We start from the raw sequence: 13,203 nt of genomic DNA, 5'->3' as shown, positions 1-13,203 counted from the left end.
AATATTATCCTATTGGGGATAAACCATAAATGTTGGGAGTTCAACAATTTCTTTCCTTTAGAAGTTGGTAGCACTTAATAGCCTAGTAAAGATTTAAATCTTTCATACTACAGGTATTCCAAAGACATAGGTCCAATCATGTAGTTTAGGAATGAATTCATTCGTTTTACCAATGACATGGGTCCAATTGGGAAGTTTTTGCAGTGAATACCTTCGTTTTATGCGAGCAACAATAATACTCCCTCTACTCATGAGTCAGAAGAACATAAGGGATTTTTTTAGTTCAATCAAAATCAGATAAGGATGTTTTATTTTACCTTTTTCTCCCTAAGTTTCTAAAACTAGCCTGAAGTTTTATGCATTCAGAGGCTTTGGGGAACAATGATTAACAAGCTCTTAAAATTGATCTCATATTGTTTCATACTGGAGACACTAACGGTCTTGTGGACTCTAACACAGAACAGTTTATAGTAATGATGTTCTGTTTCCAAAACTATGATACTCCTCTTATTCTAGCATCAGAAGTAGAAAAGAACGTTTTACCGCACTTTTTGTACTTTTTGCCTAAAATTTTTTCACTCAGTGGATTGGAGAAACCATAAGTGGTAAGTTCTCGAAATCGGCCTCTCTCTCTTACCTTAATACTGCTGACACTAACGGTTTTCTAGAGTCTGTCATACCTCAGTTTATCCTACTGATGTTCTGTTCCGAATTGTTAACTCATGAAAATTTTACCTCATACTTTTAAATACGAAAGTTAAGGAACTAGAGTCTATAATTTCACGAACATTATATTCCCAACAGAGCTCTTTTTTCTTTCTTATCTCTTCTGTCCTGATGATCTTGTAATAATTTAATCTTCATATCGAAGTAGTGGTCGGAATGGTTTATCTGTCTGTCGGTTGCAGTGTAAACTATTATACTCAGGATGCCCTTCTATTAACCGTCTGTGATTATAATTAAAAAGGACATCCGCCTTCCTTAAATCAAGAACATAACCCTGTAACTGTTGAACCAAGAACATAGCTAAACTTTTCCATTATTTTTACTTCAGCTTTGGAAGAGAAATTGACTAATCTAGAGTCAAACGTATACAACGATGACGCATAATGTCTTTTGGATTTCAAATATATTTGTCCAATTCACAATCGGTGTTGTACGGTTGTATCGTAGTATGTCGTAATTCATTTTATTATTGATTTGTTTTTGTTTAAAAAAAATTGAAAAAATGTTTATGACATACAATGCTACAAAGATACGACATCGATTGTGAATTGGACAATTGTTATGTACAACCTAAATTGATACTAGTTTGATGTTATATACGATGTCATACGACACATCATCTGTTTAATTAGATAACAATCACTAAGATTCGCTAAAATATAGTTCGCACTCATAGGACGCAAGATCTTTTTACATTTATCTCGATTTAGAGCTACAGTAAATCATTATTTTCAAAGAAAAATATGTTATTTTTAAGAATTTGATGTCATTACATGCGCAAAAGGATAATATCCTGCGATATGCTTTTTATTAAAAATGATCGATGTATATCAAAATAAAGTGTGTGGTGAATTTAAAAAATGAAAGCGTTAAATCGTGGCACAGTGTCTGAGGACTAATTGTGATCACCTCTAGCAGAGCAAATCGGTCACATTATCGGAGATCATACTAATGATCTTTTTACTAAATTTAGTTTCTACAAATTCCTTAATACTAAAGATCTTCTTAATAAAACTCCATAAATTTTACATTTAATAAGGGAGAGAGAAAATATGGAAAGTTGGGTGAACGCTAAAGCTTTAGTTTAAATCTTATCTTAGTCACCCACGGCACTATTAATCTTCATACGTAATCTACTTTTACTTGACAATACCTATAAATATCAAGTTTAAGGACTTTATATCCTTCACTTTCAAAACCCATTAAAACTGATAATCGCGAAAAAAAATTCCAGGAAACATGTTTAAGTAGGTGCAAAAACACCCTGTTGCAAACATGTTAAATAATTTGTAGTTTAGTTGAAATAAACAAAAGATTTTTATCACAACTTGATTTATGTGGTGGCACTAAATTTGCATAAATACCAAGTTTAATTTATTAAAACAAATGCAACGTTTTGTAATTTTTGCAATTATTTAAGCATGATTTTAATGTTGTTTTTATTGTTGCTATCTTTTCAATTTCTTCAAAAAAAAAAAAAAAAAACAAAACAAAACTAGAAGTTTTAAAAATGCCACAAAATGAAAACGAAAGTTGTAAAACCAGCGCTTGCTGCTGCAACTATATCATTCACAGCAGCTTTAACTAGCCAGCCACAAAGTGTATCATTGCACACTGGTGTTGCAACACAATTGGCGGCAAAATGTTGCCATAAATTTTGTGCAAAAAAATATTTAAAAAAAAACTGTCAGAGTGTGAAACCATGTGGAATCAACTTCCAGAAATTACAACAAAATAGATTATAGTTTGTTACTGTTGCATGCATGCATGCTATCATGCATTTTATTTTAGGCAAGTACATATATTTTCTGCTTTTGTATTTTAATGTCATTGCTGGTAAATGTCAGTTGAACATTGTATTTTTCTTTAGTTATGACAACGAAATCAGATGCAAGTAATTTGAACTTGTTTATAAGACACAAACACTTTGGGTATCCTATTACTTTTAATCCGTTTGATATTTGGAAAATTTAAGAAAACAAATTTTCTTTTTGAGTAAATAACATGGTAGACGTTTTATATATATCAATGGATTGGAAACACCAAAAATTATATATTTAAGTATTTTACTAAAATATCTATATCCGGGGGCCGTGGTTGTTTCTTTGCAATGGTTTGTCCAAACTTGATATTGACTTTGGGATTTCAGAATTTTGACCTTAAAGTTGAAATTTTCACAACCAAATAGCCCTTGTTTTGATGCACCCCGAAGATATATGTATGTAAATAACACACAGATATACGGACATAGGTACATAGCTAAATCGATCACCAGAATAATGATGATCGTTTCATCTTTGTATACCCCTCACCTTCGTAAGAAGAGTATGCATTAATGTCGAAGCACTTGACATTAAGGCCAACACCTGTCGTGTGGGCCTTATTTTACAGTAATCTTTTTCAACCACTGCATGAGCTTCTGCGACTACTCAACACCGCCCATTGTGTATCACACTTGCAGGTGAAATTTACTTTCCAGTATATGTGCACTATACTCAAATTCTTGAGATATCTAACCTCTGACCATTGCTGGCCCGTTTTATAACTTCCGAGATGCAAAATCAAGACTTTCGTTTACAACCTCGCAGATGGGTTGGTCTCTATTGAGCCGACAATAGTACCTAGAGTCATAACCGGTAGGCCGATGTACGAATCATTAAATAACCTGAAGGCTTTTTACTTACTCTCTGTTATAAACAAAGCTTTCTCTAAACATGGTAACGCTGGGTTGATAGGAGAATGTATACTACATCATAGCCGAAGAAATATACCTAGGCCACAATCGAGCCTGTTGTGTGCTCCTTATCATGAAAAAAGGGAACTAAATGAATTATTTTTCAGTAATTCCTAAGAATCTTCCAATCAATGTTAGTCAGGAATGTTATTTCAGGTTATTTCTCTGAACATACTAGAAAATTCATCACTATTCCTTCGACACACTCATAAGAGAACAAAATCGGAACGATTTACATATGTATACGGACGGATAAGATTTGTGCACAAATTTTTTATAATATACGTTTAAAACCAATTCATTTCAAAGGCTTAGTCTCACATCCAATCTTCTGTGGGATGTCTGTTGTCATGAGGCAACCGTATTGGTCACGAAATATAGATTTCATCGAGCATTAGTCTTATAAACACTACTTTCCGCGAATTTAGATTTGAACCACATCCGCTACGTGGATTCCCAAGGAACCTCAACCAACTGACCCTATTATGTGGTTCTCTTGTTCGATATTATGTCAAATCATTTCGAAGAAAGTCTGAGTAGTGAATTAACATCACCAGTTTATAGTTTTGGCATACTGGAGGTATTGGCAGCACCTCTTTTCTCGTTCCTTTCGTAAATTTCACAATATAAATAACCGGCCCGTCTATGTATCTGTTGAAATCAATTTCCAAACGTTAAAAATAATTTTACTTATTATAGCTTCTACAGTATCAAATTATTCTATATAATTCATGTGAGGGTTCCAAGCCACCCCATGATGAAAGCCCGCTTTTTTCGCCAAAATGTTCAGATGAATATGAAAGTCCTTTGTGCAAAGTTTTAGGAATCTAGTTCTATTACTTTCTTAGGTAAAATATTTTGATGTATGGGAGGTACGCTCTCCCGATTGGAAGTTCGTTAATTTATTACCCAAAATATTTACATGGATGTTAAAGTTCTTCGTGCAAAATTTAAAGCTTTTAACTCCAATAGTTTCCAAAATAAACGAATTTGTGTATTTAATATGGGAAGTGTTACGCCCCCTACTGCAGGTACGCCCACTTTTTATAATAACTAATCATATTGAGACTTATGTAGCTCTAACCAAATTTGAAGCTCTAAATGTTAAATTTTCTGAGATATACTAATTAATTATTTTCTTAATATGGAAGGTGCCACGTCCAATATAGTCAATCCGGCCATTTTGTCCAAAAATATTCTTAAAGATGACAAAAATGATTGAGGACTCTAATTTTATCAGTTTCCAAGATGTTCCACTTTTAATAGTTTAATAAGTAGTCGCTGTACCTTGCCTACTTGAAATTTTAAAATAAAAAGTAGCCTTCAGTTCATTCCAGATATATAGGAAGGTACTTTTAAAATTTCAAGAAAATCGGTCCAGTCATTTAGCCGTCTATGGACTTCAGAAAAAAACTAACCCAAAAACAAATAAAAACACATTAATTTTTATATATATAGATGAACTGTATGGTGTTGATTGATCAGTTGAGCGCTTTAAGATGAATTCAGAAGGAACAGTGAACATTTTCCCATCAAGGGCACTTGTCGGGTATTCAAACCTGGAACATTATTAAATCTCTTAAAGAAAAATCTTCGTAAATACTACGCTTTTCTATGTTATATTAAAAATTTTGTTTATGAAATCAGTCCGATTATCAGTGTCATTGTATTAAAGACAATTTTTGTAAATATTATGAAACAATATTATCAATATAAACATATAAATAACATCAACATAAGTACTTTTAATGTAAGATATCATGTTATCCAATAATAAATTTTCGTCAAAATAACGAAGACGTTTCATTTATTTAATGAATTTTATAAAACAAATGTTTTAACTGCAGTTACGTGAGTGGTTAACGAATATTGAAAAAAAAATATTAGAAAATAATTATTCAATTTTAGCAGTGATAATATCTTTAAACATAATATAGAAAACCTGAATCTTAATGCAAAAACAAAATTAATTTTATGGTAAAATTACCATAAACTGCAATGTAGTGTAAATAATTTGTTTGACCATGACGCCATTGAAGTGGAGGCAATATCGTCGCTTAATGCCAATGTCAATGTTATGAAATTCGATGCAAACATAAACATATGAAGTGCATTAATGTGAACAAAGATTGTAAAAGAAGTTAACAGAGTTTTTTTGTTTTTTTTTTTTTTTTTTAATGCAAAGTTGCAAAGTCCAAATACGAGGTGGTATAGAGAGTATTACAATGTTAACAAGATATTTGTTAATTTTTATATTTGTATAGAAGAAAATTTAAAAATAAAGTTTAAGTTGTATATTGGCATATCAAATTGGGTTTTAAGCAAGTAAATATAAACAGCAAACTGGTTTCAATTACAGAAAATGCCGGAAATAAAAATCTTTTCAAGTTGGTCTCTATGTATTGCAAAGGTTGCCAGAGTATTTGTTAGTACAAGAGAAAAAGTTGATGTTATATAACTTTCAGTTTCTTTTAGCAAATACAAGGAAAGTTTTGTGAATAATTTAACAAAAAATTTTGGAATTTCTATTGTTGCTCGTAAAAAGAAAAAAAAAATAGTTGAAAATAGAAGATCATTGAGCTAATATATCATTCAATTTGATGTTGATTTTATAATTAAACTTAACTAATAAATAATTATTACACCTTAAGTTGTAATTTACACTTAATTACTTTACAAATAAAAATAGAGAAGAAAAAAAAATACTTCAAATACCAACCAGAAGGTGTTTGTTTTATTAACACACCACAGGTGTGCAGACATTGGATAAATCTCCAAAAAAAAAATTATCTTTAAAAATCTCGAATGTTTTTTCGATTTAAAAAACTCTTAAGCTGACTTAAAGCCATAAATTACAAATTTTCATTTATTAAACCATCTATTAAATACTCTGTCTGTAATTATGAATTGCAAATTATTTTGAAATCTACCATTGCATTTGTTCCAGTACCTAATCGGCGGCTAAAAAAGCTACCAACAGCTTTAACAAAAAGAAACCCATAATTATTAACGAATTAAAATTTCATACTTGTTTTTTAAGTTTTTATTGTTATTTTTATTGTTGTGTTATAATTTTGAAAATCAACCAATAAGATTTTATTACTTTATTATCCATCTTTTTCTAAATTAATTAAATATTTGTTTGTGTTGCGTTTTTGTTTGTTTAATGTTTGCTCAAATAACATGCCTCATAATTTTACAAAACGGTTTTTAGTTATTCATTTATTTATACACTTAGAAGTTTGCACTGGGAGAAAAATATGTTTAACATTAGAAATTTAGCAAAAAAATATATATTTTTTTTAATTTAAATTTCGATCATGTCCCACTTTTTGGTTTAAAGATTTTTCGGTTCCCACTGTTAAACAAGCATGTTGTGTGTCGAATCTGATATTGTTCAAATATTGACCGACAAGGGTTGATGGCGCCGCTAACATAATCTAACACGATCAAACTACACCAGTGGTACTCAAACACATACTACCATAGACTACCATAGTTATATCCTACAACACTCTAGTGTGGAGAGCGTATATTGGGTTTGTGCTGATGTTTGTAAGGCGCAATAATATTGCGCCTTAAAGTATACCAATCGGCTCATAATCATTTTCTGAGTCGGTTTAGCTATGTCCGTCCTTCCATGTAAACCTTGTAATCAAACTACAGGTCGCAATTTTGAAGAAAATTCAATGTAATTTGGTACATGAATTTCTAGTGTCCCAGGGATGAAGCCTATTGAAAATGGTTAACATCGATCCATTATTTCACCTAGCCCCCATACAACTTAACCCGCCGAATAGGGCTTGTAAACTTTGTAATCAAACTACAGGTCGCAATTTTGCAGATTGGCACATGATCATTTATGGTACCGTAGACGAATCCTGTTGCAAGTGGTTTACATCGGTCCATTATTTTACCTAGCCCCAATACAACTGAACCCCCGAATAGGGCTTTTAAACTTTGTAATCAAACTACAGGTCGCAATTTTACAGATAATTCAATGAAATTTGGCACATGATCTTTTATGGCACCGTAGACGAAGCCTATTGAAAATGGTTAATATTGGTCCATTATTTCACCTAGCCCACATACAACTGAACCCGCCGAATAGGACTTTTAAGTTCATAATTATGTTTAATATATCCATATCTCGACAAAAAGCTGCCAAAACCAAGTTCTATACTAGACTTGATGACCCTCACGAATTCCATAATAATATGACCGTAGGCCCTATGAAAAGCCCCCCATCAAAATTTCATTTAAATGTCCACAATTTTATTCAACAATAAACAATAATCGGCTTAAGTTTGTATATCTAAGGCAAGGTACAAATTCAACTTAAATGCTTTATTATGGCAACTTAAACACATTATATTTTTGTAAAAGGTGTAGCGTATTATATGGTCGGCCTTGACCGTTTGTATTTTAAAAACGTAGCGCACAGACCTTGCTTCGATAAGTGCTGATCAGTTGTTTGATGAATATTCACATAAAAATTGGATCTTTGCTTGTCTAGTCTACTACGTGACACCTGCACCGCCTTTCAGGCAGAGATATATACCATCGATATATGTAGATGCGAGAAGAATTGGGGAACTGAACTCGAAAATTCGACTTTACCTATGTATTCACTTCGACAGCCTTGAAGAGGAGGGGATCCTGCTCAAGCGTTTGGGGAAGTGAATTTTGTTTACTTATGTTCTATTTTCCTTTTTTCTCAATTTTTATATTTTGTATGAAAAATGTTCGGTTTTTTGCGATGGAAAGATTTCCTCTTTTCCTTCCCGTAGATCCGTGCCAGGTCTTGCATCAATCAAAGCTTTTAACTCCAGCATGATTAAGTCGAAATATCTACACAATTGTATTCAATCATTTGGTTTTAGTACTACCTTGTCTTTAAAAGGAAAGCTTTAAGAAGATCCTGTCCTTTACTTTACATTAAATGATAGCATTCGATCCTTGCAATTTATGAAAGCCATACAAAGTATATAGAGGTGTATCCTTTAACATTTACAGAGTCTCTTATGTGATGTTTTCCACATTTTGTAAATCTTGTAAAAAAAAACAAGTGTCAACCATTACGGGTGGGTTAGTTCCGCATACCCATACAGCCATTCGGTATAATATATATACACTTAACACAAACTCATTATCAATGCTAAGTCCCACCGTCACTCCTTTGTGGAGGAACAGCATCAACATATTCCAAATTATAGACTTTGCCCTACATCAAACCTTTAATTAAAATTCTTGGATTTGTAGTTAAACCACAGGGACCTCACCAATAACACGGAAAGGCCGATGATACATTTGATAATAACCAATTTATAATCCCGGCAGCACTTCTTTTCCTCGGGATTACAATATAACCAAGATGGAGAACTTTCATTATGATAAAATGCCCTAGGGGGGAAGTTATTGATTAATTAACCCATATGAAAACAATGTCAATTTATAGTCCCGGCAGATTAGAGGTACATGTAGCACTTCTTTTCCTCGGGATTGCAATAAAACAAAGATGGTGAACTTTCACTATGTTAACATGCCCTAGGGGGGAAACCCAACCGAAAACAATGCCGAAACGAGGCGAAGGCTAAAGCTATCTGTGTGCCCGTATTAACGCATACATACTTATACAGAAGCAGATGTTGCGATGCACGCTTGTATTTTCTTCAATCTTTTAGTGCTGAGCCTCCCTATAGAGATCTTCAAACTCAGTTTTAATAAATTTTCGCTGCCAGGACCACAGACATCCTGTCGTTCAATGCATTAAGCGGCATGAAAATTTACATGAGTATTGGTTAAATCTTCTCATATCAAATAAGTGTTGAATGCGTTGTCTATTCATGCTGTCTCATAAGTCTAGGAGAAGGTCATAGTAGCTTTAGATCTGTGGTCTTCTCTTAAATGCTTACTAAGGACCGAAGGCCCCTATTTGATTTTCGAAATTTGCTAAGTGATACTTTTGCTTTGGGTGAGTAGTAATTAGCAGAAGAGAACTACGATCAATATGAGTTAGAAACATCCTTGTTTAGGAGGAAGAATCATCCAAAGACGGGCTAAGGAAGAAATCAGCAATCAGGAGTCTTTGGACAGTTACAAATTATCCTCCCTTGAAAGAATACGTATTGTAGGATGATAATGATTTTTGAAATAAAATTTACCTAGTTGATTCTGATCTTAGTGCAGTGATGTTAAAGAATACTTTACTTCAAACTTCAAAACACTAATTTGCTGATTCTCTGATATCTAGTCTCAAAGATATCCGATATCTAAAGTGATTCTAAAGGGAGTTGCTTAAGAAAAATCTTAAGCAACTCCCTTTACCAACTAAAAGTAACTCTAACACCATAGCTCTTCCGAAAATATGAACTTCTATAAACGATTTCCCTAAGTGTAGCTACAACAATTTCTTAAAGTACAATTACGCTTGTAAACAAATGTTTAACATAAACAATTACATTTAATAAAATTTGTTTTTAAATTGATTACACTCAGTAACCTCAGACTACCAAAGAAACATGTACGAATTCAATTTTAGTTACATATTATTATTATAAAATTAACTTTACTAAAAGAGTTGAAAAACCTAATTGCAGTCTAAGATTTTAATTTATATATATATTTTCTTAATTAATAAAATATTGTACAACTAATATAATGTTAAACTTTACGTTGCGTATCTAATAAATTCAATTAGTTTTTAGTTATTCTGCATGGAACGTTGTGTGTATATATTAAGGGGGCGGATTATTACTTTGGTAAGAAGAAATTAAAAATGGAATGGAAATGCTTTGAAAATCGATGTTCATTCCTTTTCGATTCGTTTAATTTCTTTTTCAAACCGATAAACGAAGCTTTTCTTGAGACAAACAATGCAATTATAGTTGTGCTTACAATATTTGATTGCCACAACTAAATATTTTCCGCTTTAAGCAAAAAAATACATTTCAAATCGACGTTTGTTCCTATCGGATTCGTTAAATTCTTTTTCACGCCGATTTACAAAGTTTTTTGAAACAAACACAATTAGAAGATAATTATAGTTCTGCTTACAATATTTGATTGCAACAACTAAATATTTTCTGCCTCCAGCATCATAATACATAGGAAATTGAAATTTTTCTCTTTCTAATTCGTTTATTTCGTTTTTTTGAGACAAACAAGGCAAGCAACTGATCATTATTATTATGCTTACAATATTTAATTGCGATAACTTAATATTTACCACCTTAAGCAACATAATACATGGGAAATCGACATTATTCCCTTTCCAATTCGTTTATTTAGTTTTTCAATTCAATTTATAAAGTTTTTTTTAACAAACAACGCAAACAACTAATCATTTTAGTTGTACTTACATTATTTGATTGCAACAACTAAATATTTGGCATCTTAAGCAACAAAATACAATGGAAGTCAACATAAATGCCTTTCGGAGTTAAGTTCGTTTTTAACTGATTTATGAAGCATTTTTTTAAGACAAACAACGAAAGCAGTTGATCATTTTTGCTGTGCTTTTTGTTGATTGCAATAACTAAATATTTCCCGCTTTAAGCAAGAAATATATTGGAAATCAACATAAATGCCTTTACGATTCGTTTATATTCATTGGAAATCGGCACAAATGTCATCCCTATTCGTTAAATTCCTTTTTAACAGATATGCGAAACATTTTTTGAGACAAGCAAGTGATAATTTTAGTTGTGCTTAGAATATTTAATACCAACAACTAAATATTTCCCGCTTTTAACAACATAATACATGTGTTCGGTATTTTCCACATATTTCTCGTTGTAATAATTTTCAAATTATTTCTATTATAGGAAATCTATATTTTAATTTTCATAATTATATGTTTTATAAAAATTATTTTAAAATAATTTTAAATTCAAATTTTACAGCTAAAACACATGCAATTAACTGCTCAAGGCTAAAAACATTTAAAACAATTTTAAAATCTATTATTTAGCTTTTTTTTAAGCAATTGTTTAAAACCATAAAAATTCCACTACCTTTTTCTTTAAAAGCAACAAAGTAATTGTTAAAATGTTTAATATTAATTCTAAAACTATTTATAATATTACTTTAGTTGCACCAACTAAAAGTCAGTTAACGCTCTTGTTTAGTGCACTGTGGCGTAAAAATGAATCTTTAATTTCTATCAGTTGTAATAGATTTTAATCATTTAGACTACAATTTATTATGGGTTCAGATTGCAGTTTGTATTAATAATTAAGAAAGAAATATAGAACAAAAATACTTTGAAATTTATGATTTTATATATTTTCATAAAAAGAACATTTGTTAATGTCAAGATGTATGTTTTTTTTTTTTTTTTTCAAAATCAGTTCTATTTAAATCGCTGTAGCGGAAAAATTGTAAAATATTTCCCGCAGAACAATATATATAAATATTGCGTGTTAGGCATAGAAATCCCAATCATGGACTAATTATTTTCTTATTTTTAATTTTAAATCGATATTCCAAAAAAAACTTTCCCCAATTTAGTAGACTTGTTCTACATTTGGGACACCCCGTTAGATTTTTGCGGATCTACTTTTAATCTACACGATTTTACACATTCAGCAATAGCGAAGAACTCAAAGAACTGGAACAAAGAACTAGTCTATAGTCTAGTCTATAGTCTAGTCTATAGTCTAGTCTATAGTCTAGTCTATAGTCTAGTCTATAGTCTAGTCTATAGTCTAGTCTATAGTCTAGTCTATAGTCTAGTCTACAGTCTAGTCTATAGTCTAGTCTATAGTCTAGTCTATAGTCTAGTCTATAGTCTAGTCTATAGTCTAGTCTATAGTCTAGTCTATTGTCTATTCTATAGTCTAGTCTACTCTATAATCTATTAAATCTCTTTTTGTGGCTAGTCTATAGTCTAATCAAGAGTCTAGTCTATAGTCTAGCCTATCGTCTTATCTATGGTCTAGTCTACGGTCTATAATATTGCCTATAGTTATTTGAACCCTTAGTGTAATCTATAATCTAGTCTAGTCTATAGGCTATTTTATAGTCTAATCTATAGTATAGTGTAATAGTTATATGATATATCTATTAACAGTTGTACACACATCTCGTAGTTTAAAAAAATAATATGTCAATATCATCCATTAAGTAATTCATATTTATCAATTCGACTTTAACAACATTGACAGCATTGTTAATTTAATCTCTTTTTGTGCCTTTCATTTTAGGTAAGCTTTTTTCCACAAGTTATTATATGGTGAACTTGCTTAGTATGGTAAGTTTCTGTGAATGGTTTATGCCTTTGCTAATCATTTTAACAGGGTGTACCCAATATTTACTCCATTCATTTATATGTTATATTTGAAAAAGGCTCATATCAATTTGTTATATACATCAAGAAACCACTTAGATATTCCACGCCCTGCCAACTTAACTAGATTACAATAGAAATATCATTCGAATTATAGATTGATCATTCTTCCGTAATAAAAACTATAATCAATAACAAAATATACACAAATTATCATATTATCACTAGTCTTAAGGTGAAAAATTTTGCGTTTCTAATGGCTTTGAATCACTCTAAGTGTCCTACACCTAAAACTTATATTTCTGATAAAAAAGAACCTCAGGTGGGAATTGAATCCACCACCTCCGGTCTACCAGACTAGAACACTAACCACCAACCTTCCGAAGGCCACAATAACCTACCGGAGACCAGTTTAGTTAGTTAGTTGTTTAAAACGGAGTCTCTTCGATTCTAC

At 31.5% G+C, this 13,203-nt stretch overlaps 1 protein-coding gene across 2 annotated transcripts in view; it reads left to right on the top strand.

Moving 5' to 3' along the window:
* LOC111681149 (flotillin-2) overlaps window positions 1–13,203 on the top strand; it is a 347,120-nt gene that overhangs the window by 185,682 nt on the left and 148,235 nt on the right. The window lies entirely within an intron of this gene.

The sequence above is a fragment of the Lucilia cuprina genome, chromosome 3 (genome assembly GCF_022045245.1).
Source record: "Lucilia cuprina isolate Lc7/37 chromosome 3, ASM2204524v1, whole genome shotgun sequence".
NCBI lineage: Eukaryota > Metazoa > Arthropoda > Insecta > Diptera > Calliphoridae > Lucilia > Lucilia cuprina.
This window is presented reverse-complemented; position numbering and strand designations above follow the sequence as displayed.